General features: G+C 44.0%; 1 long non-coding RNA gene across 1 annotated transcript; it reads left to right on the top strand.

Moving 5' to 3' along the window:
* Positions 1–527: 527 nt before the first annotated feature.
* Positions 528–4,274, top strand: LOC134157537 (uncharacterized). The gene is made up of 3 exons (XR_009962364.1): positions 528–1,003; positions 3,781–3,912; positions 4,048–4,274. It is a non-coding gene; the product is annotated as an uncharacterized LOC134157537 (long non-coding RNA).
* Positions 4,275–27,625: the final 23,351 nt, after the last annotated feature.

The following is a 27,625-nucleotide window of genomic DNA, read 5'->3' as shown; positions in this document are numbered from 1 at the left end:
GACAATCCATTTTTATCCTGTCTTTGGAACTGGCAACCAAGCCATCCACTGCATCCTGCTGATCTGCTTTACTCATGCCTGGGAAAAAGAAAACCCATCCTCCTGCATGAAATCACAGGGACAAAGGTCTCTGTTGGCCAAGGAAGTAGCTGTGCCTTTTGGTCACCGTTTTGCAGTGATGCTGCTTTGAGGATCATCGTTTACTATATTGCCATTTGAAAATATCTAAGCAGCGCTTCCCCATCGCTTCCTGGCTCCCTAAAAGGCCAGGTCACACCAGGGATGTGACAGATTGGCTGGTGACCTGGAAGGATATCAAATTGAAGGATTTAGCTTTTGGAGGGGGTTTGTCTGGGGAGCTTGTGGGTAGGGAAACCAAAAGCTTTCCAAATACCAATGCTGTCTGTTCTGCTGCTTCTCAGAAGGAGAAACTGGAGTGAAAGAGCACCTGACAGCAAAATGCTTCTTGAACTGCAGCTATTTCACATCAATCCCTTTCTCAGCCTCTTTGACTAAGTGTTTGACCATCTTTGAAGGTGTTACCTAGTTCACTGATGTCATCTATGAACAGATTTTCTTACCCTACACTCTGAAATTTGGACCATGGCCAGAAGTTTGCTTATCCTTTTTGTAATTGAGATGCTTGAATCCCTGTCAATTGACCAGCTTATGAAAGTGGAACAAACGTTTCTTTTAAACCTTTCCAGCCATATTGCAGAATCAGAATACTTATGGGATTGGGGGGGGGAAGCCCAACCCTAGCTTTGCCAGCAGAAAACTGAAAGGTAAAACATAAACCCAAAAGTGTGGAATTCAACAGAACTTAAAATAATACTGTTACATGTTTTGTTTGCCTTTCCAGAGAGAGAGATATTCCTTGCTCGTGCAAAGAAAGGCAAAGATTTTTTTCCCCAGCTCTAGCAGTGGCACCTTCTGCTGTCAGAATTGGTGGCTTAGATTCTCAAGATACTTCAGGCTTCAATATTTATGCTCCTTAATTGAGGTATTACAGAAACTACTGATTTTTTTTGTTTTTTTGCACATCCTTTTTGTTGCTTTCCATGGTTCAATGGTTGCCTCTGTGGGTGAACTTGGGGCTCTACCCAAAAGGTAAACAGAAATACTTAAGAAAGAAAGAAAGCAAGTCTAAATATAAATCTGTCAAAATCAGACTTGCTCTACAGTGGCATTAAAGGAAATCAGTTGATTGCTAGTATCCATGTCTGAAGAGCCAAGAGAGGGAGACAGGGGGAATATCATGGTTGTCAACATCAACCGCTGTGGTACCAGGTGTCCATTATGGATGTGGAGACAGATCATGGAATCATATTATAGAATGGTTTGGGTTGGAAGGGATCTTAAAGATCATGTGGCCCCTCTGCCAGATCAATGAACTGCGAAGAGAAACCACATGGGTGGAGTCCTGGCTCTTCAGAAGTATGGGGCAAAAATCACAGAGGCTTCCATAGGTTTCACCCTTGGGGGGGGGAAGAAAAAAAGGCATTCTTTTTCTCCAAGTTGGCCCAAGCATTTACTCGTCCTCCAACTCAAGTTATCAGTTGTCAGCAGTTTTGCTTTTCAAGAGGTGCCAAGTATGTGTCTTCTGAAAATCCAGCTTCTTTACTCCTAGGAAATGTGCACCCAAATGCACAGACAGCTTTTGAAATGCTTGACCTTGCAGAAAACCACTGACAGTGGTTTTCCAACCAAAACTTCGCACGGTTTTTGGTAGCCTGGAACTTGGTCCATAAAACACTGTGCTTCCCTTCACATGGCTCTTCCCATGCAGCTCTCCTGAGGCACTCTGGCAGTCATTTCAGTTCACAATATGTTGAGCTGTGCCTGAAGAATTTTAATTTTCACTACTTTTTTTTGGTTTTTACCAATGGAGAAAAAAAATCTTTTTGTTTCTTAGGGAAAAGTTCAGACAAAAAAATGGTTTTCATTAGAAATTCCCACAGGGGAAGAATAGGAGACAAAATCCTATTTTCTGACTAACTCTTGTTTCAAATACTGAGGCAAAGTGAATCTTTTATAAGCCCTTTTAGAGGAGGGATTGTAAACAGGATTGTCCATTAAAATGGAAAACGTCTTGCACATCCTAGTGTGCTGGGCCATTGTTGTATAGAGGTTGCTACCACTCCACCTCTTCTGATTAAATACTAATGCACTACATTTAAGCAAAGCCTTCAGGCAAGCTTTCCATATTCATAAGGCAATGGCTTTATCAGGAAAGGAAGCATTTTGGGGAAATGTCAGTATGAATATTACAGTCTCTTTGCTCTTTGTATTGTCCCCTAAATCGTCAAAGTGAAGTTGTAGGAGATAATGTGCAATTATGCTGTCACTAAAGTTTGCAGAGCCATTTGCAGGAGCTTCTGAGAGAGATCCTTCTAGGCACAGAGGGGCTGCATGCTTCCGTCTCTCTCCAGTGCTTCAAAATGGACTGAAAACTGTTTCACTCTGTGTGTGTGTGATGTTTGGGAGTGAGGCATTCTCGCTGCCCTCCTTGGTCATGAAAGCATGACAGACATTGTGACTGGTGGCTTCCAAAGGACTGAGAATAGAAGATCTCGATAATTCACATACCTGCTTTCAGGAATGTCCTTGGGTCTCCTGGACAATCACAGCCTCCCTGACTCAGAGGCATCCAATGCCATCCTAAGGACACAGCAGCAAAGCTCCTGCTCCTCTAGCTGGTGTGAGTTATCTGGTGGGTGGAGAGCTGGGGATCCCATTTTTGAGCAACCTGCTCTAGTGGAAGGTGTTGCTGCCCATGGCAGGGGGGGTTGGAACTGAATGTTCTCTGAGGTCCTTTTCAAGCCCAAACCGCTGTGTGATTCTATGACTGTGTTTCTGTGATCTTGCCTTGCTATTCCTTGCACAGGGATCACGTCTGGGACAGTCTTGGGCAAGAGGAGTTTTTGGGCTCAGGAGCTGAGGGTTTTGCACACCTCCATGCTGAGAAAACCCTTCTCTCATCACATGCTGTGTTTCTTGTTTTAAGTACTGAGAGGTTCTGTGGAGGAATGTTTAGCAATAGCATGGAGGCTGGTGCCTTGCTTGCTGTGGTATTTTACAGCCCTGGGGACAGGCTCCCCTTGCCTCTTTTGTTTTTGTGAGTGATATTCCCATTTAGGGATAAAAAATATTTTTGATTCCATTTATTATTTATTTCTCCCATTTAATATTTAAACATGCTCAGTCTTTAAACCACATGCTTTGTTATGGCCAGAGCTAGGAAAGCTGGTGGGCCAAAGGCAGAATAGATAAAACACAAGGATGGCTGGTGAGTATGGGAGAGCATGGTGGGGAATGGGTTTAACTGCCTTGTTGCTGCTAGGGTGGGTCAACCTCTTCCTTGCTGCTGGGATATGCAAGAGTCTGTCCTGATATATTTTCCAGCTGGAATAAAGTAGGTGCTGAGTGGCTGGCACAGCAGTCTGGAGTTGTATGTAGTTAGCACCCATATGGGCTTGTACAAGGTGTCGCCTGCTGCAGCCAGGACCTGGGACTGCTGACCCAGTAGGTCTCTCCTTAATTCTCTCTTAATTTTCCCTCTCCGAGAAGGCAAAATCCACTTATGCTTGACAGACCTATTTGTACAGCAGTATGGAGCCAGGCTGATGTGTAGCTGGGATCATTTGAGTTTGGAATGAAGCCTCTTCAGAGAGTTTGGGAGACCTTTCAGCAAGGGGCTCCTCTACCCTGTGCTGTGCTTGGAAGCTGCTGGTTGGGCTGCTTGGGGCTGTACTGAAGCTTGTTTTCTGTTTCTCCTAGGGTACAAGGCTGATCTGCTTGCTTATGTGATGCTGGGTGTAGTAGCTGAGCTTCATATACTGGCTCCTGGTAGCAAAGATGAAGCTGCTGGGCGTGAGTGCAAGAAGGTGAAGGAGCGTGGAGGAGCAGTGGGTAAGAAAAACCTTCTGTTGTCAAGTGGAGTAGTTTTATTGCAAGTCTTAATGGTATTTACTGTGTTTTCCTAGAGCCCTAGAGCCAGATTTTGTGTAGTTCAGCTGTCACTAAAAAGCAAATATACATTTCTAGCTCTCGTGGCCTTGTTGACATCCTGGGAAATGAGATTCCTGAGCGTGAAAGAGCCCAGCAGGCAAATACCCACTCCCCAAAGTGTGCTGTCTTCAGGTACTGGAGCAAAACTTGGCAGCTTCAGGAGTCCATGCTTGGGTTCATTTGTACTGGACATCTGCCCAAACTCTCCCCAGTTTGTTCAGGCTGTTTCCAAGGCCCACAAGGCTTGGCCTGAAAAACTATTATTTAATGGCATTGATCTTGGTGATAGTGAGCTGTTTCATTTAATTGTTCTCTCTTTGTTTCCGGGGCTTTTTCATTCATTCTTTGCCATACAATCCTGTCCTTGCTATTGCAGCCTTACCAAGATTGTCCCCATCTGTGGGGTCCCTCTTGCTGGCATGGCAGGATGGTGCCTGGGGAGCATGTCCATGAAGCCCCATCTATCCTCACGGGCAGCATGGGACATGTTGTATGTGCCAGGCTTTCTACTGGCAAAGGGAAAATAGCAGGACTGTCAGGATGTGGCTTTTTCCTAGGGGATGGAGAGCAAAAAGATATCTAGGGCATCAGGCACAGTAAGCCTGCTGCTGGGCATAGGGAGAAGCCTTTGACTGAGAAAACAATGCCTGCTCTCCCTTCTGCTGTCTCTGTCTGGGACTTTTTCCCCTGTTCCCATTAAGATAATTAAATCAGAGGTTATGATTGCGGGTGGGGGGAAGAGAAGTGTCAGACAGCCCTCCCTGGGTGGGGTCCTTGTACCTTCCTTCCTCCCACAAATGCCACCTCTGAGCAGGCATCCGGTCTCATTCCTCCTTTATTGATGAATAAATAATTGTTGCAGCAGAGAATAAATCAAACGGCTTTCACTGCTCTGCCAGCTCGTTACTCTCCCTTTATCCAGCCCTGAGTGATGCCTGGCAAAGTGTGCAGCTTTCACAGCCCTCTTCCCTCCCGCTCCCTATTGTCCTCCCCAGTGCCTGCCTGAAGACCTGCCCCCTGCTTTAATTCCCTGCTGGGTGATGCTGTCCCGGGCCACACAAGTGAAAGCATTCTTAAGGCTGAACAAGAATTCCTGAGGGAGGGTGGGCAGTGAAAATGGCACAGGGGAACCATTCATTATTCTTTAGAGACTCAGATGCTTGCACTGTTTGGGGGGGGGGGGAAGGGGGTGGAAATCTGCTCTGGGATGGCTTTCTGTGCATGTGAGTATATTGAAAGATGATGGGTGCATAAGTGTGTGTGCACGTGGGGATGCTCTGTAGCATATGGCAAGATTTCAGCAAAAGCAGGTGTAGATTTACTGTTCTTGTTCTCTCTAAGCTAACAGGTATTTGCAGGGAAAGATTTCTTGTTTTATATCAGTTAAAAATAAAATTAGTGGGCAGAGCTGAGCTGTTGTCCTGGGCACGTTCTCGTATGGAGCTGCTTTTTTCAATGTGAATGTACTTTCTGACAGCATTGGTCTAAAAAACAAGGAGCAAAACTTTCTCCTGACCTGATTGCACCTACACAGGGGTGAGAGGGTGGATCTGGGGATATCAGGAACAGACTGGGATGCTCGAGACTCAGGCAGGGATTTGTTGTATTTCTCAGCCCACAGCTGATTTCTGCTTTTCTCCAAGCAGAGCTCTTCAGTGCCCTAGCACTTCTTGCCCTGAGAAAATGCAGAGCAGGCTGCCAGCAGGATCAGTGCCGGTGTTAAATCCATTGCTGGCTGGATTTTCCCAAGGCCCATTGGATGCCATTGTTCAGTGTATGTGCCTCTCCTCCATATGTGCGATGTGTTGGAGACGTCTGACAAGTAGGTCTCCAAGCATTCCAGGCAGGTGTGAGGGTGTCCCTTGGGCAGCAGAGGCTGTTTGCATCCCATGCCCTTTCCACTGTCCTCCTGTCTGCACAACAGCACAGGCCAGCATGCTCAGTGATTCCATGTCTTGCCTGCTGTGCTAGCTCTGGTCTCTGCTGCACTAGTTCATACCATTTGCTGCTCATGCTGTAAATGCTTTTGCCATAGCTGTTGGATGAGAACAGCAGTGGCAGAGAGGGATGACAACACTTGCTGGAAAGGTAGCGCAGAAAAATGGGTCTTTGTGCAACAGCACCCTCCCTTTTGGTCTGGGGTGTTACTGCTAATGCTGGGATAATATGTGGTATTATTTAGGCACCAAGTGCATGGAAGTAGTAAATAGGATCAGCAGATTGGAGAGCTGAAAAGGGATTGTGTAATGCCGAATCATGCCAGACCAGATGTATGCTGCTGGCTGTCCTTGAACAAAGGCCCTGGTATGGCAACCTCCAATGGACTAATGATTGCCCAAGTGGTTTGTAGGATGGGTGGAATAACACCCAAGAAAATAACATTGGGACAGATGAAAGGACACGTGGGGACTTTTGCCTCTGCTAATATTGGTGCATCCTAGCTCCAGGGATATTTAGTGTTTTGTGGAAGGAGAAGTCGCAGCAGCAAAAAATGCATAGGTCTGCAAACCTCTCTGATCATGGGTACCCAATAGGCAACCCCAGCAAGGAGCAGGTCTCTCAGAAACCTGGGCAAGCTCCTAAAGCTATAACACAGCCACCTGCCAGGCTGGAGCAGCAGGCTGTGAATTATATGTGGCCTGATCTGACAGTGGGTTTGTGGGTCAAACCAAATCTGGGCTTTAACATACTACCTTGTCGTACCTTTCCAAGGAGGAGGAGTGAGATACTTGTCTGTAATCTCTATTCCTGCTCAGCAGTTTTGGATATAGCTTTGCAGTGTTGTATCAGTATTGGTATGGCTAGAAGGGGTACTCTGGGAGCGGCATCTAAATTCAGAAGCACTCTGCATCTTTTTTGTTTAAACACTGCTCCAATCAATTTTGAGTTAATTTCTCTTCTGCATTAGCCTTCAGCTTCAGGAAACACAAGACACACATGATGTCATTGGTTGTGTACTATCACATGCTTTCAAAATGCCGTCAGACTTGCTAAATATTCAGTGCATATTTTCTATCTCAGCAGACTGTGTTGGCTGAAACTGCTTATGCAAATGAAAAGCTGTACCTCTTCAATAGGTTATTATGAGCTGATCCTGAATAATCGGTGTTGAACTGAGCAGTAGGTGGGAGAAGTCAGCAGAGGCAATAATTAATCAAGTGGCTTCGTGCCTAACCTGAATGTAGATCCCAGAAAACCCTCTCTGAGGGCAAGACAGGCTCCTTGGAGCCCTGCATTCATGCCTAACCATTGCAAATGCCTCGCAATAATGACTGTCCCATGCACAGCTCAAGTGATGCAAAAACCTTGTTTAGGTTTTGCCCAGTGACTCCCAAGGGAAGCCTGTTGGAAAGTCTTTCTGCTCTGAGCCTCTTAGCACGTATTTCTAAACTCCAGCTTATATTAATTCACAGCTGCTTTGTTCTCATTTGTTCTTCAGCTGAAATGGCTCTTTTTCACCCTTGTTTCCTCCCTCCCTTTTTTCCCTCTCCAGTTCTCCATGTATTTCTAGACCATAGCCATGTCCCTTCTTGGCTTTTGTTTTGCCAGACTAAGTGAGCTGAGCTCTTTTCATCTCCTCTCAAAAGGCAAAGCTCTCTGTTTCTTGTATCACCCTTTATTTCTGCTGCTCTTTTTGATCTGAAGTGGACCCAGCCTCCTACATCACAGCTTTGAAGGATGACAGGGCCCTTCCCACAGAGCCTGGGCTGGGATAGTGGGTGTAAGAGCAACGGGCCCTTTTTCTGGCCACAGTGAGCAAACCCCAGAGGGAAGCACAGCACTGCCAAAAAGAAGCAAGGAGGAGCTTATTTTGCCCTCAGACACGTTTCTGATCAAGGGAGCATTTTTCCTGTTGTAAAACAGGATATATGCAAAAAAAATGTAGAATTGATTTATCTGGGTGGCTTGTTAAGAGTTAATCGATAAAATAACAGTTGCTACCTTATTACTAGAAACTGGCTGATTAAAAACTTGATTAATGGGATGATTTTTCATGACTATAATTAAAGCACTGCATGGCTTCTTGTGTAATTGATATTTAATGCTTACATGGAAAGCTGCTTGTCTATAAGAAACAGGGGTGGGTTTTTTCAGTTATTCACCTGTGGATTGGCAGAGGAGAGGCCAAGTGGCTCATCTAGCAGTAGAGAAGAACAGAGAAGAAGATGGGATGCAACTGGTCAGGACCAGAAAGCAACCTCTTGATTGAAAAGAAGAAGTTCAATGTTGCATAACTGTGCATGGATGAAAACAGCTAAAGTAGGGTCTATAAGCATGAGAAAGTTTGGTTGGTTGGGTTTTTTTTTCATGAGAACGGAGGTCTCGTTAGTTTGAGCTGTGAAGAACCAGTAGAAAAGTTAACCCAGAAATAAGAGGCAAACTTCTATCAGATAATAATATGGAAACAGGGTGTCATCCATCAAGTATCCTCTCTGACACTAGGAATTAGTGCACAGGAAGAGATACTTAGTGAAAAGCTAGAAGAAACGTGATAAAAGCACAGTTCCAGCTCTGAAATCTTTGTCAGGGAGGCCTCCTCTGCCAGAGGTGGAACCTTTCTGTTTAATTGTCCTGCAAGAACTTTACTTATGGGCTTGGTCTGTAAAGTTTTGGACCATTTCCCAAGCAGAGGGAGTGAAGCTTCTGCAGCGTTGAATGATTTTTCTGAAAGATCTGTTCCAGTCCAATCAGCCTTATGGGGAAGACTACTTTTGTGTTCTGGTGTTCCTATGTACCTTGTGCTGCTCACGGGAGCTATCTTGTGTTTCCAGGGCATCACAGTTCATAATCTCAATGATGTTCCCTGGCCTTGAGGTCCATTAAGTCTTCAGCTAAAACTAATGCACTGAATCTCTGTCCCTTTGCCTTGCAGATCCTCTGGTGGTGCTCATGGCCAGTGTGATAAAGGCATGGTCCAAAACCCGTGCCAACTTTTGCAGGTTTTGGGCAAGTGTGAAGGATGTGAAGATACGTCATGGAGATACAGAGCTATGCCAAGTGTTCACGTACAAGTGTTCAGACTGTAGTTCATGTTGTGTTAAATGATCTTAATTAGATTAGCGTGACATGCTATATGCATTTGCTCCCCTAAAGAGAAGATATTTGGTACTTATCACCACATTTTCCATCCCTTTTAATTAGCAGCATTAAAGTGGGTTTTCTCCACTGAGAGAGGGCTACAGCCCTCACTACAGGCAAACTGTAAGTGATCATACCAATGTATAAACATGAGGCTTGCTCCCTTCAAAAAGTAAGTCTAAATCTCCATACATCCCAAGTTTTGTCTTTGTGTTGGCCAGCATGACTGGCAGTTGTGATGGGAGATCAGGGATGGGCTGAGGTTTAGCAGCAAGGCTGCAGGCAGCCTTCCATCCCTCAGACTGGTATCATCCCTGCAGGGAGGTCACACTCAGTCTTGTCCCGTGTTGAGTGCTGTGCTCTTTTCTTCAGCATCAATCTGTCCATTGCTGTCAGGATGGTGGCTTGCTTGGGGTGTATATATGTGCAGTGAATGTCACACCCCTGCAATTGAATCTACAAATCTAATAACAATCAAAACTATCACTGATGCATTATTAAAACTTTGTTTCATTTTTCTTTTCCTATGAGCAAGAACCAGAGTATTTGGAGGTGGGTAGATGTTGCTAAATTGTGTTTATTGCATATCTGTTGGATATATAACATGTCTGTGTGACCTCCCTGAAGAGTTAGACAAGCATTTGCACAACGTAATAATTCTCACTTAGAAATGCATACAAATACTCTGATGCAATGAGAAGAATTTTAGACCTCCCATGCTGGGTGATAGATGTTGCTGGGGTAATCCAGCAGTTGCCCAGATCCACAGAAGGCCTTCTTTTATCTGGGAGCAAAAACGTTAATGACTTCTTACAGAATGGCAGAGGTATCAGTGGTAGGTTTAAAAACTGATAGCCCCAGTGGCTTTTGAGAGATGCTCTGGAAGTCCTTGATGGCAGCAGTCAGGCTGCAGCCTCTTCTACCTTGTGGTCAGCCAAACAGCAAGAAATCTTCAGGAAGTTTTCTTGTCATTTTTATTCTAAAGTAGCATGATGAAAAGTGTGCAGTATGCCAAATCTGCCTTGTCATAATTCCATTAAATGCTCTTTTTCCTTCTGTTTTATTTTCTTCCCCCCCCCCCCAATTTTAAAATGTAAATGATTTTACTGTGACTTCAGAAATTCCACCAAACAAACATTTCCATGCTCAAGTATTGTCTCAGAATGCTGACTTCTTATTTTGGTGGAAAATATTTCATTGTCTCACCATGAGTTAGGAGATGGCAGGATTTTTGCGGGTTGTGGTGTGATTTAGATTCACAAAGGATGACTTGTTCCAAATTGTCTTTCTGGGAAGGGATGGAACTTCCCAATAGCTCCTGCAGGACTTTCCATGGGCAAACCAGGGGGTGAAGCTTTACTGTACTGTAATCGTATATAACACGCAGTTAACCCTGATGTAAACATTCCTGGAAGACTTCAGAGGGAAACAGACCCCTTGGACTGAAATCAGGTTTCATGTAGAAGATACTGATACAACTTTGGCAAATAGAGTCTGAGTATACCTATGGTTATTTGGTTACCTTCACCACTCTCTGGCTGGCATCATTCCAGGAGCTTGCTTTCACAGGCATCGGCTGCCTGAGGGACCAATTCATGTCACAGAATTTGCTCCTTCCTTAATCTTATTTGAATAGATGGCAGATACATGGGCAGTAGGTTGCCATTGCCTCTGTTTGCTTTGCTAGTATCAGAACAGTCTCAGTATTGCTTACTCCGGAGTTTGTGTTTTGATGAGATCAGACTGCAGGGTCATGAGTGCAGCACCTTTCTTCTGGTGTTGGCTTGGGTCTATCTGCAAGTGCTTCAGGAGGTGATCTCTGACTGGAGAGACCCTTGCTATGGAAAACTTTACTGGTACAAGCCTTCTGCCTGCTATCAATTAATTAGTGATGAGAAACAGGTTCAGAGGTCTCCCTAAAATACTTGCCATGAGTTTGTGCCTCCCACAGAAACCTGGGATGTTGCACTTGGGCTGTACCTCACCAGAAGTTGGGTGAGTAGGCTGAGCTGGTTGTCTAGTACTGTTATTTATTGATGTGGTCTCCTTGAAAATGTGCTTTCTGCTGGGGAAAAGAGAGTTATTAGTGTCTTTTGAAGGAAAGCAGGGGAAACCAGACAGATTACAAAGCTGGACTCAAAATCTGTCTCCAAGATGTGGTTTGCAGTTCTTGCAGTGAGCTCTACTGTGTCTGCTGGTTACCTTGATCGTATTAGTGTTTATCCCCTCATTTTGAGTTCAGTCCATGGACATGAGCATTCTGATACAAAGTCCAGATGTTGGAGAGCAAGTGTGTCACCCTGAGATGGCCCAGAGGGCTCATCCAGGTACTTGAGTTACTGTTCTGTGATGAATTGCCATGAACCATTTTGTCCATATACTCAGATTTCCATGGCAAGTGGGAGGTTATTTGGCTTTGTGGCTCGCACATGGTCATGGGTGAGCTGTGCCTGTGTGCCTGTAATCCAGTAAAGTATATATGCATTTGCAGTGTTGTCATTGTCTGAGGGCCAGCTCAGAACAATTTAGGCATGTCTTCACTTGGGAGCAGTGACAGGTGAGGAACGCAGCAGGGATAGGACAGCCTGCCTGTCTCTGTTCTTTCAGCACTTTGGCAATGAGATGGGAATTTCTTGCTGATCACAAAGGGGTGGGAGGGAAGAATAAATTAATTAAAAAAAAAAAAAAAAAGTCCAGCTACTTTACATTTTCCAAAGTGCCCATTTTCTTAACTCATCCTCCAAATTATCATCTCATTAGACTTATTCTGCTTCCTTGATGTTATTGTTGTTCTGTTTATCCCACATCACCCAGCGAATGTCTTCCATCTCCTTTCAGCCAACTTGCACAATACATTACAATTACATAATTATGCCATTGTAACCAAATAATTAAGTTGCACATTAAACACGCATTAGAGCTCACAAAAGAAGGAGCTTCAGACATGGGCATGCAATAGGAGGGAGTGAGCCATTCAATATTGGTGCTAATTGCATCTTTCTGTTAAAGACATGGGGACTCCAAGTTTGTGGTCCCAGGTGGCAAAATGGCAGTGGGCTAAGGTTGCTGAATTTTAAATAAGCAAGCAGGTTTAGTGAGCAGACTTCCCTGTGGAGAGAAACAAGACTCAACAACCAAAGAAACACACAGAAAGAAAAAGGGAATAATTGTGAATTCAAGTCCATTGAAATCTACTTTAATTGAAGCTCAGAATCAGCTCTGTCAGAAGGAGGATGTATGTCCATTACTATCAGGGGACTCGGTTGGTCTAGCATGAGAAGGCTGTGATGTCTTTGGGATGTCATTATTTTAATAGCGGTAGGGGAGGAGTGAATGGACCTGTGGATAAGTTTCGTGGGGGGGTTTGTCCCTTTTTGTGTTTGTTGATTTAGGTAAAATAGCACCAAGCAGATGCAGGTCTGTGTTTTGGCCTCATCCTAACTCTCAGAGCAACATGGCAGAGGGTGGTTGGGTTTGGGATAGGTCCAAAAGGTGAAAGCTCTGGGGCTAGATGGGATCAGATTCAAATCCAGCTAGATGAGATCTAAGACAAAAGGTGGCCCTGGTTTAGTCATGTCCAGACTAAACAGCAGAAATCTGCTTTTTGGTACCGTTTTGAGTGATTCTCTCAAAGGATGCTGTGAGTATTGAACAAAATGCCTCTGGACCCTTTATCTTGTACTTGATGTCTATCATAGCTGGGAAGTGGGCTGGTAGAAGAAGCTGAGGTGCTTTCCACCAGGGTTCAGAGGTGGGATGGAGAACAAAGTGCAGAATTCACCTACATCTCTGCACCAGTGGCCTACAATCTAGGGAAAGTAGAGATTAAATTCAAACAGAAATTGCGGGCATGGAGGAAGGACTTTCTGGGGGATGAGAGTAAATGTGTGTTCAGTTTGATACACCAGCTTTAAAGGGTCTGCATGGTAGGTCTTTGCCAGTAGGATCATGGGCTCCTCCTAAAACCTTTGGTTAATAATTCCCTAAGAATTTTTTTTAAATGAGGTCTTTAATCTTGCAATTAAAAACCAATGTTTGTGCTCAGTAATTGCAGAGATGGGAAAAGGGATGCTCTCTGATGCATGAATAAGCTTTAGAAGGAAAAAAATATTTATAAATCAGGAAACAGTGAGATGCAGCAGCCTGCAAAGCTCCCTCCTTTTCAGTGACCTAGAGGACAGTGTGTCAGTCTTTGGCCTCTTGGGAAATCAAGGTGGCTGAGCATAGCAGGAACCAGCTGAGAAGTGAGGAGTGATGAAGTGGTCCATCATGTCACTTGCCGTTGCTCTGGTACTGTATCTATCATACTGCACTAGTGTTCAGGTCTTGGGGGACGTGCAGAGATCTGGATTTCTCACCATGCTACTGTCTTATAAGTTTATTCTAGAGATCCTGACTGATCTATGGTCCCTCTTCTTGCTCAGAGCTGTCCATGTGCCATCACACAAACCATGCCTATCCCAGGCAGTCTGCTACATTAGTAAGGAAAAGGGTAGTAGCAACATCTCCACTTCATGGGCTGGGAAGTGAAGAAGACATGAGGGCAGAAACTCCGCCTCAGACGCACTTTAGCACCGCAAATCCCTAAATCTTGAGAAGAAAACCCAATCCCAAACACTTTCACAAATCCCTACTTTGAACAGACATACACATACCTAAATAAAAAAAAATGCTGAGCTTTAGATAAGAGCTCTTTGCTGTATTAAATCTGATTTACTGGGTTCCTGTACCACGTATAGACTTCACAAAATGCAAATGGTGCAGATTAGATAAAATGGTGCTTAAAAGGGGAAAAAATGTCCAACTATAGAAAGAAGATGCAATTCGATTAGCAGACCCAAGGCTGTAAGTGAAGATCGAGTGAGCTATAAACAATTTAAGGCTTGGGAGAAGGCCAGCACTGGCTCGGTATTCATTTGTAGTCCAGAGTGCTGTCTTTCTAATCCACTAGGAAACAGCAAGGAAGAATAGGAAAAAATCTTGGGTAGGGTGATATTTCACACTGAGAACTCATTGTTTCATCTTCAAAGGTTTCTGAGCATATTCATCTAATACTGTATGTATAGTTAAAAAAAAAAGTATATATACATATGCACACACTAAAATACCAGTGCTGTATATTTCTTCAGCCTTCCTACTCCTGTTGGCCGTTTGTGTGCATCTGTCTTGTTTAAATCTTGTCCTTTCCATTGTGTCCACACCCAGATGGATTCCAGGAGATACCTGAGTGAACTACCAATGCGTCTTGCAGCACTGCAGTTGAAGTGTGGCTTTAAAAACAATGCTTCCAATCAGCTGATCACTGACCTACTCCTGCAGTGCCTTTTTTCTTCTTTTTTGTATGCAGTTACAGTCTGCTTAGGGATTTTTGAGAATTTTTCTGGGTGCATGAATACATTGCTTGGCTTCTTTGAGCTTCCTGTGCTGCTGAGTGGAGAGGGATGCTAGGAGCTCTTGTGAGAATTAATATTTTCTCACAGCACTGGTTCTGGGAATTGAGTGTTTCTATAACCTGTGCTAAAGGAAAAAGGGCTGCTGAGGGAAATAAAATAATTAAAAAAGCCTTAAAGGTGGATGTTGAATGTACTCTGAGGCTATGAAATCAGACCTGCTCATCCACAGGCTTTTCGGATAGTGAGAAATGGGACTGGATTCCCATGGGGTGACTCACTAGGCGTGGCTGTGCGGATGTCCATGAGGACTGATCTTCAGGTCTCTGTTCTTGGGAATGTTCATAAGCTTCTCACTTCTTGAGAATTTCCTTTTCAGACAGAAAAAAAACAACCCCAAACCAGCAAATAATTAATAATTATCTGATATGGCCATTTGCTTTCTTCTTTCTTGCTTTCTTGGACTGTTTTGGATCTTGTTTAACAATGCCTACAGATTTGAAACACCAAACCCCTTTGCAAAGCAGAATTTCTGGTTGCTTGAATGGTTTTGATTCCCTCTGTAAATCTGCCTGGACAGATGTTTTTCTCTGCTGTTCTTTATTTTCTACCCTGATTTCTAACCTGCCTCCTAATTTGTTTTATGTTTCAGTCCTTCCCTGGCGATGGCAACATCTCCTAATACAGCATGGTCTGCCGATTCTATTTTTTGGTTTTTACTTCTTTTCCCAGCTCATTAATGAAGAGGTGACAAAAGACAGGTCTAACAGTGATCTCTGCTGAACCCCAGCAAGCACATCTACACATCTTGACAAGTTGCTGTTTATCACTTTGCCTGGTTTATGGTTCTTTACTCTCTTTCTGAAGCACACATCATCTCTCACGTCCAAGATAATTTGAATGGAGAATCAGAGTGAACTTTCAGGAGATGCTGGATCAAATATCTTTCTAAAGCTGAAATACAGTTTTATACTTCAGTTGGACAAAGGGCTAGAGGATGTTGACTAGGTAGAGGCTGAAAAATCAGTGTTTTTATTATTTCATGCCGCCTTTGCTCTTGCACAATCTGCTGAGGACAGCTCACCACTGGGAAGCTCTTATACAATGAGTCCCCATTGTGGTGGTCTTTGTAGCCGCTGTAAGTGGCACTGGCTATGGTTCTGTGTCTTAATCAGGTGAGCCTCCTCCTCCATGGCAGTACCTCCATGTCGATCACAGAGAATGGGCTGTCCAGGTGGAGTGGTAGATGGGGACCCTCTATGTCCTGCAGACATGAGATGCAGTATGGAGGAATTGATGGCCTTTAAGCAAGCAGAGTTAAGAGAAAAGGTGATAACACGGTATTATCCACCCATCACAATCTCATTTCTTGAGGGAACTGGTCTGTAACAGCCCCATTCATTGCCAGCCCCTTTGGGGTGTGGTTGCCTTGAGTGGGGTGAGGGCAAGACAATAAATTTTGTATGACAGGTTTAAAAAAGAAGGGTGCTTTAACTTCCCTCCCCTCCCTCGGCTGAGACAAGGCTTGGGCACTGGGAAGGAAGCCTTTGCCTGTCCCTCCTTAGACTCAGCAGGATGTCCCAGTGTGACTGTGCTCCAGAAACAGCCTCTGCTCCTATGCGGGGATTTACCTTATGCCATCTGATTATTTTTCCCTCCTCCCTAATTGGTTCCGTTAATTTATTGTGGACAGGAGCTTGTTCTGCCAAGTGCTAATTGCAAAGGTTATTGTTTCTGCCCTTTTCAGAGCACAGCAGGAAAACTTTCAATTCCATCATCTAAAAAACAAAGACGCAAAAAAAAAAAAGACAAATTTTTTTGGACTGGATGTAAGTCCATCAGCCCATGCAGTGTTTGTGCCCCAGAGCATACACTGCTCTGTCACTGCCTTCCCATTACAGAAGGAAGCCTCCTGTCATTGGGATGAGGGCTTGGGTTCCTTATCTTTGTCTCTGCAGTAAAGCATCACTATGAATGAAACCTACTCTTGAGCACAGGTGTCCTTCATCCTTTGAGTTGTTCAGCTTGGGATTTTGGAAGTAGGATGGGTGCATTTCAAAGGCTGGAAGCTGGTAAAGTGATGCTGTCACCTGTGTGGACATCCTTCCTTTTCCTGGACATGTTTAGAAGCATTTTTCCAAGGGGATAGCCTGGGCTGGCACAAGGTAGTGGCAGCTTGTTCCCAGCTGTGTTTTTTTATGGTGTCTGGCACTGTCTTCTCCACCCTGTAGGTGATGTGCAAGTTGTTCATGGATTAGCTGAGCTGGCCATAGCTCATCCTTGCCCTGGGGAAGGGAGCTAGACACACTTTACTCTGGAAGGGTTATCCCAGCTGAAGAAGTTTGGTATCTTGAGTGAAGTCTCTAAAGCCAGACTTTTTCAAAGCATGGAAAAGGAGGAACAATTACTTCGTGGCTGGCTTTTCTCTAGAGCTGCTGTTTGCTAACAGAGCTTCAGCATCTGCCTGGTTTAACCCAGATTTTATGGTGGCACCAGTCATTTAGCCCAAGTGCATGGCACTGTACTTCTGCTCTAGTTTGAAGGTGAAAAGCCTAGAACCTTTCAGGGGGGTGCTGCCATGCTGTTAAGCTCACCTCGGTTCTCCATCCTGCTGGAAAATCTGGTGGAGCTCCTCCTCCTTTACTTGGCCATAGATGTTCATCCCATTCACAAGAGCATGCTTTCCTCATGTTTTCTGTGGTATCTGTCCCTTGGGGCTCTCTATTTTCCATTTCAGGCTTTGTTCCTGCTGCAGTGTTTATTCTGGCTTGTTTCCTGTTTATCACAGATCATGGCTGGAGTTTGTTTTTGTTCAGCAGCTCAGAAGCTTTTGGAAGTGGCTGTTTATAAACAGAGAGATGTTTGGAACCAAATTCAGATCCATAGTCAAACAGTTGACTCCAGTGGGATTTTATAGTGGTTACAAGTATGATTTTGCACTGCTTCTTCTCTGCTGTGCCCTCTGTCCCAGTATCCTCCTTGTTCAGTGTTTTCATAATGCTCAAACTTTCCCCATCCTCTTCAGCTCCTGTCTCACTCCCAGCAGCTACCATCCTTCACTGGGCAGATATGCACAGGGTACCAGGTTAATGACACATATCCTAATCTAGTTTAGTCTAATGAAACATATGATAAATGCATGGACAGTATTTAGTTGCATCTACATAGGGAGTCTGGATTGCATCTGTGGGTAGCACTTTCATGTGAAAGAAGTACAGTTAAAAATCTAGATTTTGGTGAAGAAGTATATATATCATATTAAAGAGCTTTCTGAGCTTAAGATGCAAAGGAGAATTATATTTTATATTGTAACTTCAACAGCTAAGGAGCTGTATCTCAAAGTGCTTTACAAAACAGTGAGGTAGATAGTGGCAGTTCAGGCAATATGTAGGAAAATGTGCCAGCCATATGTGAAGCCATATCTCACATGCAGCCTTGGAAGTCATTTATTTTTATTGAAGGGTTGAATTTGCCAGGATCTCAAGTCTGTCTTCTGCACTTTTGAAGAAGTGCCATGCTGTCTTTAACCTACAAAGGCTGGTGACAGGAGGGGAGCAAGCGCTGCCTCACCAGGTATCTCCTGCATCTTCGCTGTTCTGTGTGTTGGAGAATGCAGGCTGGGCTCAACTTGAGCACGTAGCCTTTTCTATCCATAATGAAGGTTCACTTTTTTCCTGTGTGTCAGTCTTCTTTCCTTCTGTGTTCATCTTCGTACTTTCCATCTGTCCTTCTGCCTAGCCATCCTTCAACACAAATTCACATATCTGTTTTCTTCCCAAATTTTGGCTGGGTTTCTCTGTCTTTGTGACGCATGCTTTTGTAAAGCCTCATGCTAACCTAACCAGTATGAAAGCTTGGCCACGTCCAGCCGCCTGTGAGAACCAAATGATGCAGCAATTTTATCATGATGGACACCACACGTGCATATTTTCCAGATGTCTCAGGACTTTTCCTGGGTTCTTAAGGTGTGCTGTGAATGTCATTTGTAGGAGAAAGACAGCTCCATGTGGTGTATTAAATGTGTGTTGCTTCACATGCCTCAAATTGAGCAAAAATGATGGTAGTCAGAAAAATATGATCACAAAGAAATCTTTCTTAGTTATTCAATTTGTGTAGTATCTTATTATAAGGGAAAAACAACTGTTAACTGCCTTGTAAAGGTTAATATAATAATAAGCAGATACTGACTCCTATTGAGATGAACATGATGATTTATTGACCTAAGAGGTAAATATTCAGTGAAACAAAGCCAGGGTCAATACTTACCATGAGGAAAATAAATTCTTGTATTTTCTACAATGGGGAGACCATAAAGACCAGTCACCACTGGTCAGCTTTGGCGTTGGCTGTTGCTATTTGCAGTGAGACAGCTAAATATGGTAGGCTGCTAACAGGTACTTTGCCTTGTTTTCTTAGAGAAAATGACAATTTCAAAACATTTCTTTTTGGATATTTGTCTTCTTCAAAATACTTTCTTAATTATTTAAAAGTGCTTTCCTAAAAAATAACCAAACAAAAAAAGCAACTCCGAAGGGTTACAGCAGTTTTGAATTGCTAAATGCATTTCTTGAACAATTGTTATAATTTTATTGTTTTATTTTACTTTATTAGAGCAACACTCAGTTTCCAGTTTCTAAACCTGGCAACTTTAAACCAAATTGGAGAGGGTTTTTTTTTTCTGCACACCTATTCATTTTGATTGCAAAAGCATTTTTAATTTATTAAATGCTTCAACATAGAAATGTCAAGCAGCTCTTGTAGTTATCATGGATATAGACAGGCTCTGAATGTTGGCACCTGCTGCATTGAGTGGCATCCTGCTTTTGCTCTGTGATGGACCACATTGATGCTGAATGGATCATCACAGAGCAATAGGATTTTGGGAAAAGGGAGATTCAGTGCGTCTGTACATATGGATAATTTTGTGTCTGTTTGGGCTGTGATGGATAACATTCTTCTACAGGAAGTGTTAGGTGTGTTTTCCAGTCTGCCACGCAATGTGCTTGGGATCACGGCTGTTTTCTCACTGAATGCACCCAAAACATGATCCTGTGAGGTGATGTCTGTCAGCTGCTCTCACCTGGGTGAGAAACTCCTGTCTTGTAATACATCAAGGGTTTGTTTTACTGGTGATGGGATGGTAGGAACTGTAAATACACTTGGGTTGGGGGGGGGGGGTATGGAATTGCACTATGTATTATCCAAATTGAGCAAAGTGACATGAAGAAGGATATTATTTTAGAAAGTTTATCTCTTTTGTATCTATGGTGACAAGATCCTTATCAGAGTTAAGACAGACTCACAGGCTGTCTGCTCCTTGTTATCTCAGTGTAGGATGACAGTATAAGTATCACGTCTAGAAATGTTATCTATCCTTTATTATTTCACTTGTGAGGGGCTAACAAGAATGTTATCAGGGTGTTTACAATCAAAACACGTGCAGCTCAAGTGATAAAAGGGAGAACAGACATCTGATCTCCAAGGATATGAAGACAATGCAGCCTTGAGGAGGAAGAGATGGATCTTATTATTGAAAATGGTTTGGCAGGCTGGGAATGGACAAAGAAGCCTGGGCGACTGTTCAGACCATAAGCTTGAGAGATGTGTTCTGGGGGGAGGCACACACACATATAAGCAGAAAATGGAAAGGCAGTCATATCAACAGCACTGTCAGCTAAAAGAAATATTTTCCAATAAATTTCTTTACATTTTTTTCTTTACTCTCTTCTCCCTTGAAGGAGTGATACAGCAAGCTGTCAGGACCAGCAAGTGGAGCTGAGTTGCTTCAAGTCAGTCAGAATCTGAGAAAGCTTACCCAGGCTTGGAAGGTGGAGAACAGGCAGCTGCCAATGTTATTTATCAGGGAGTTCATTTAGATTGATTCCTTACCCTACTTCTGTCAGTGCTCTGTTAACATAAGGAGTGCACAGACACAAAGTTAGTGGTGACCACAAACCTTGTCCAAGATCTCCTTAGGGAAAGAGAGGCTAAATACCTAAAGGACTTAGAAATCTGACCCTGAGATGCTTCTATTGTTGGTAATTGAGAGGAGTTCAAAGATGTCCTAGACATCAGATTCTCATTAATGCACAACTTGAGCAAACCAGGTGCAAAATGGTGTCAAATTCTGCTCATCTTACATCAGTATTCCTTATTTGTTAAAGATGGGGTTGTACCACACCCCGTCCAAATCCAGGTCTTACCCCTGGACGTGTTTTTGTTCTTGGCTAGAGCCACTGTCTGGTTTTCTCTTCTGTTTCAGAAATTATGGTAAAGGAGAGTTTCATGTCTTCATTCCACTCATGATGTCAAAGTTCTCTAAGCCAAGCTTTGTGGCTTCTATCCCACAAAACAATATGTTTGTGTTTTTTTTCCTATCATCTACCCTCATTCGTTTGTCCTATGACATGATGAGACACAGAAGCTTATGCCCTCGAATGGAGAGCCAGCAGGAGGATCTGTAGTGGTCTCTGGGCCAGGAAGGGATCCAAGCTCAAGGCACCATATCCAGTGCCAGGTTTCCCAATCTTGCTGGTGAAGGAGACATGGAAGGTGGAAGGTGTTTGCCAGGTATTCGGAGAGGCAATGAAGGATACAAGTGGTGGGCTACTAGTGACAACCCCATTTCTGAGCATCTCAGCTGTTTGGACTGTAGGGTTGGCTGAAAATGGAAAGTAGACAGCTTCTTCAGATAATGGGGAGGAAATGGACATGAACTTCTTGCATCCAGAATTATTATGCATTAGCCTGTCTGCTCGACTCCATATTCATCTTGCTTTGGGTATCACAAAAAGCTAGCTGTTTCAACGTGTCTAAATGACTTTCACATCACTCTCTAATAGCTGTCAATTACCTGTAACTCTTTTTCACCTGTGGGAACTATAGCAACCCCTCTTTCTTGTTTATGAATAATAATCTCCGGATGTGATACATGATGGCATTTTTTTTGTTTGAACCCCTAGCTTTGAAGGCCAGTGGGGCCTTTTTGTACGGTAATATATGACCCATTGCTCCTCTCCTGCCCTTCATCTCTCACACCTTTAATTGCACTTGTGTTTCTGAAGCATATGGAATTCATTATTCAGCAAACAATGTCCTTTACAATATCAGCTTAATTAACTGCTCCCCTCTGTGTTTTCTTGCTCTTATCCTCTCCAAATCTGCACATGGAGACAAGCTGAAGGCCCCCCACATGCATCAGTGCCAGCCAGTGAGCCATGACCAGATAAGAAGAAATGGAATTCCTTATCTCTTTTTTTAATAAATACATACACATGCACACACAAACCTGGAAAAGGTCAAGGTTACTGGGAAGGGAGAAGGTCCTTCAAGACAACAAACCCCCTTCTCTTTTTAAGTATCCATAGCAACTGGATGGAGCATCATGGGATGTCAGGAGGAGAGAGGTCTATTCTTTTCCTACAACACTCTTTCCGCTTCATTAGACTCTTTATCAAGTATCTCTGCACAAGGCTGAGTATATGTTTTTCTGTTGAGGAGCAGCTCAGATGACTCAAAAGCATGCTGACCTTTTCAGTGGGACTTTGGGAGTTCCTTGGGGGAGTTGCATCCTCTTCCCTTGCCTTCCTCCCCCACAGCACACTTGTCTCCAGTTCACACGACCTTCTAGTCAAAACCCTGTGGCTGGTGAGGTATGAAGGGTTTCTTTAAAGAGAGAAAAGGAGCAGGGGAAAATAGAAGAGTATGAGAATGTCCTTCACTGGCACTGGAGGTGTCAAGACCTTAGCTGTCAGAGCTGTGCATCTGCAGGGAAGATTAATGACTCTGCTTAGAGGAAATCCAAATAAAAGAGAATAAATACCAAGTGATTGTGTGGGTGATGAGGGGAAGGGTAAGAAAGGAGCAAGGGAGTGTGACAGGGTAGAAGTTAGGTATTCCTGTCTTGGAAGTGTTTAAGTTCCCAATGGAAGAGCAAGTTAGCATAGGAAAACTGTGTAGATTTAGTACTGTGGTCTTCAAATGGTATGGCTGCCTGTATTAGTCTATGACTGTGCTTATAAAACACTCTTAGTTTAACTAAGGCGCAAACGCTATATTTTTATCTTAGCTTCCCTGAAAAAGCATCTGTCAGAGAGAAGGCTTTTAAGCTTCTCACCACATAGCCTGCTTCATCCTCAAGGTGTCTTGAGTTCCTTTGCAAATGGGTACACTGTTTTTTCTTTAGGAAACTTCAATGCCTGTGTTATGTCTGCAGTGGCACTGAATGAGGCGCAAAGGCCTTGATTCTGCAATGGGTGTGAAGTGATTTAAACCTTGCTGTGGATGGTGGGATCGCACTTACTTGCACCAGAGGTGAAGCTGGACCTTGGACCTGGCCTTCCTGGGAGAACCAGGGCATTGTTATTGCCTTTAGCTTTTAACATGATCCTCTGGATTTTCACTTCTCCGTGAGCCATTACATGACAGTTTGCAGCTTAATTCGAGCATCTTCACACAATGAGTACTCAGCTGAGCATCTTACCGCAGCAGCTCATGGTGTGAAACTGTTTGAAACTGTGTGAATTGGGCAAGGGAAAGGCTTGTTAGTATGGATAACTGATTAGGCCAAAGTCATTTAAATAACTGTTTCCAAAGAGCTTTGAACCTGGACACCCTTAGACTGTTGTGCTCCTGAGCTACAAGATTTACATGGGTGTTTTTAGGGGGGAAAGCTGTTAAAAAGGGCAGAAAAGCACTGCACTTACAGTCAATCAGGTTATGAATATCCCAATCCAGCTGCTTCAATCCTTATAGGAGTAATTTTGAAGTGGGAAATCCCATTAAATCATAATAGGGCTCTTAAGTAGTTCCCTCTGATGAATTTGTGGCACTCTGCAAGGTCCCATAATTCCCAATGTACAAATGAGGAAACCAAGGTTAAGTGGCTAAGCCAAGGTCATGTAGCAAATCGATAACCACTCCAGCCTGTGCAGGCAGCACCTCTCTCATTGACTTCATGCAGCTCTGGCTTCAGCGAGCATGCTGTCAGTGCTTGCCAAATGGGATAATCATCCCCACCAATGTCCCAATTCTGGTGATGGAAACCCAAGGCCTGAAAGGTTGAATCTGGTAAACTGGGTCTGGGGCTCACCAGATCCCCTGGGAATGAGTCTTCACTTGTGGGAGTGTTCTAAGAGAGACTGACCCTATAAAAAGGCACCGTCCTGCAGCCATGTGGTGCACCCCTGCGTCCTGGACCCCAGCAGACTCACTGACCACAAGGATCCAAGGAGTATAACTGAAAGAATTTCCACTGACTGACTGAGAAGACATCGCTGGATCCAAGGGATGGTGATCCTATTTCTCTGTTTTCTTCTTTATTTCCTTTCTCCTTTTCCCCTTCTACTTAATATCTTCTATAATAATAAGAACCTGCCACCTCCTGACACGGTTTTAGGGAAGTTTACAATAAAATGAATTGTTGTTTCATTTTCAGCCTCGGGAGAGCCTGTGGTTTCTCCTGTGAACTGTGCAGAGTATTGTAAAAGATCAGCTCTCCTTTGACACCCCAGTGGGATGGGACAGTTTCTTCCTTCCTGCATAGAGACTTCTCCCAGTTCCTGCTGCTCTTGCTCCCTGCAAGAGCTGGGCTTACAACAAAAACTCCCAAATCATCACCTCTTGCTCCTCTGCATGGGAGAGGAGAAGGTCTTCGGAGTAAGGTGGGTGCACCTTACAATGTGATGTCACAGCTCTGCTGCCTTCAAGGCTCTAAGGAAGGTCTCATTGCCTCAGGTGAGGCTTGGCCATGCAGGCTGGGGTGATTTTGTTGGTCTTCTACTCCAACCATTAACTGTCCCTGACAGACAGGTCTCTCATTCTTAGGATCTTCAAATATGGAGACTCAGCAGTCTCCTGGTCCCCCCACTGTCCCAGTTTATCCCAGTGCCCTCTGCCATCTGTCACAGTACCATGCTTTCCTATGGCATGTCAGGCAGCCCTCTGAATCCCGTGCACTCCATCTGTGTAAGGTGCTCTGGTTGTGCTCCACAGCTTGCATCTTGTCATCTGTGGCATTTGCCTGAAAATACAGTGAGAGCGTGTCTCCTGCAGGTGGTGCCATGTTGGGGCAGGAGCATCTTCCCTGTGGTGGCAGAAAATTGCCTTATGCAAGACCTGTTGGCTGTGATGAAGGCGAGCCTCTGCCAGCATCTGTGGGAGACTTGTCAACCTGTTCTCTTTCCTCCCTTCCCGCTGCTCAGCTCTTATGCCTGTATTTCAGCTTCCTCTATTAATTTATTTTGCTTAGGTTCATGGAGGGGAATGTACTAATATTTTGGGGGTATTTCAGGAGCGCGGACTCGTGTGTTCAATCTAAGCTTGCTTCCTGTGTGGCTGGTCCCAATGAAAAGGGTTGTTTTTCCCAGAATCAGGCTTACTAATTCTGAGTCCCTTGGGTTGCTTATTCCAGTAACACTGATGTTCACTTACATGAGTCCTCTTTATCTCTGGTTACCATTCCCAGCATTACTAGCTGGAGTCACAGAGAGTGAGAGATGCAGGATATAGACATCTACTGTTGCCCAAGCAGGAGTGTTTGACAGTGGCTTGCTTCCCTTTTCTTTTTCTGCACCTTTTCTTTAGCTAATTCATAGCTATTTGATTGTGGATTCTGCTCTTGCAGTTACTGTGACCCAGTGCTGATGATCTGGCTGTTTCCTTTCCCAGGTAAATGGTACAAAGGAGCAGCAAGTAACCTGGAGCCTGCTGTCTGAACAAGCATGTGTTGGGATAAACCTGCTGCCAAATGGCTTCTCTATGTTTTCTGTGGTGCCTCCTGCAGCCCCATGAGACGGTTGTCTGGAAGGCTGAAGAGGAGAGGTTAATTATAAGGTGTTGTTCTCTATGTCAGGCTCCTCCCTACTTTGCTGTTAGGTCTCTTACGGATTGCCTGTATTTCATGTATGTCTTTCTCTGTTTTCTGATCAGTATTTCTATGTGTGTTTGATACTTGCCACACCTCTGACATCCCTACTCCCATTCAGCTTAACCTGCAGAAAAGGAACTCTCAAGAGTACTACGGGTAGAGTTGGGGCAGGAGGAACACCAGCAGACTGTCACCGTCTCCTATAGCTTTATGGTTTTCCAGCTACTCCAGAAAGGCCCTGACCTGACTTTTGCATTGTTGTCCTGATGTGGACCTGCATGGCCAGCACTGGCCTCCGTGCTTAGCCTTTCTCCTCAGCACGGCACTAGATCTGGTATTTGCCCATTATGATGGGATGATGGATGGGAGCTCCTGCAGAAGAAAGCTTGGTCTTGTATTGTTCCTAGAGGCTATCCAAGCCTGGCTTCGAAGCTGGCAAAGTGGATATCTTGTTTTGATGCTTTTCATGTCTTTGGTGGGCAGTTTTTTGATTTTATTTTGGGGTGAAGATCTCAGCATCACAGCTGATGCGGGAATAACACCCTGAGAGAGGAGCATCCCTGAAGAGAACCCTCCTTCAGCAGTGCATGGCAAAGCACTGATATTTCAGGTTCAGTGGGAGGCACGGGAGATATTTTGGACTGCAAACTGTGGCTTTAAAAAGAATACTCAACAGTGGTTTGAGGCTTTCTTTGTGAAGACTTACTGACTTTGGATATATATTGTGTCTCTTTTTGTATGCAGGCTCTGCAGCAAGACAGACTTGTTCCAGGGATCATTATGACCACAGGTATTAGCTGTTCCTTTTGTATAAGGGGTGACTTTAGGTCCCTGTTCCCTGCCATCATGTGGTTTGGTTTCGCCTTCATTCACATCAAGGCATTTCTGACAAAGCTGCTTGTTTTATATAGCAGTTGTGTTGTTTTAATGCAGCTGTAATGTGTGTTTGTCCAGGCATTGCCTCTGGGGGACAGGAGGACTAGGAAGGTGTTTTATCAGATCATTCACAAGTCCTAATAATCTCCGAGTCTCTCCAGTATCTTTAGATGTCAGCTGTGCTGCTTTTGCTTTGTGGGATGGGGTTGTAACCTGAAGATGGGAAATTGCTTTTGTATGATTGTCTATCTGTTTCATTTTCATTTTAGCTCTTCCCTTCTGGCAGTTTCCAGCAGTCAGAGGAGAGTTATTCCTTGTATGCCAGTTCCTTAATCATGTGTGGGGAGTCCAAACATACAGCATAGTGGCATCAGAGAGGATCCTAACTGCTTGGAGCGTTGCTTGTACTACTTACTGGTGGCACTGGAGATCTTCCCCTGCAGTCTGGACCCCAGGAAGCATTCCTGTCCCTGCAACTCTTGACTGCCAGTGTAGAGATTACGGTAATGCTGCTGCTTCCCTGGCTCAGAAATGTGTGATCTGTGTGTGTTCTGCTTTCAGGGCTAGAGTTTGCTGACTCCTTTAGCTTTTGACAAAGGTCACTTGTTATTTGGATGTGAGCTCTCTGGCCAGGGGTGAATTTGCTCAGTTGCATGCAAACGTTTTGTTTGCTAGGCTCCTTTGCTTTGCACTTTTTCCTGTGATGGAGAGATTTCTGGATCAGAAACGTCTATTGTCCTCATAGTATTTTTCATTCAATGCAGTGCATTCCCAGTATATATTGCTATTGTAATGTGTTGCTGTGTTGCTCTCTTCTTATCCAGTTTTGGTTATAGCAAGGTAGAGAGCCATCCCACTCCTTCAAATACCATTTGATATTTTCTCATGAGTGGATTGTGGAGGTCACCCCCTCTTTCACTTTCTTGTTGCATGTGCGTCTGCTGTATATTCATTTCCTGCAACTTTTGCATTGAAGCATCATGAATGAAGTTGTATTTTAGGCTCATGTAGCAGCTTCTGCACTGACTGTACTGCTTAATATTTCAGTCTCTCTAGTTTCCCTTGGCATTCAGCTTGTGACTTGTATTGTCTTCATGGTATTGTGATTGGTAGAGACATTTTAATTTGGTTGTATTTTGTTGCACCTTTGTTTCCTTCCTCACAGCACATCAGTCTGCTGTGCAGCATGTTCACTGATGTTATGCTTCACCATCTCTTTGCCTGCTTGGTTGTGAACTGCTGAACTCAACCTGGAAAGGGATAAAAGCCATATCTTTGAGCTGTTCCAGTCCATGTTCTGAACCAACATGTGCAATACTGTGTTGTCTGAGCAGCTTCTTGCCCCTTTATTAGGTTAATTCTAGTAATGCTTACAGTGTTTAGTGTAATGCATAGGGGTTTT

Source organism: Pezoporus occidentalis, unplaced genomic scaffold, assembly GCF_034315485.1.
Source record: "Pezoporus occidentalis ecotype Australia unplaced genomic scaffold, CSIRO_AGI_Poc_V1 ctg97, whole genome shotgun sequence".
Taxonomy (NCBI): domain Eukaryota; kingdom Metazoa; phylum Chordata; class Aves; order Psittaciformes; family Psittacidae; genus Pezoporus; species Pezoporus occidentalis.
The sequence above is the reverse complement of the archived record's forward strand: the minus strand, read 5'-3'. Positions and strand labels throughout refer to the sequence as shown.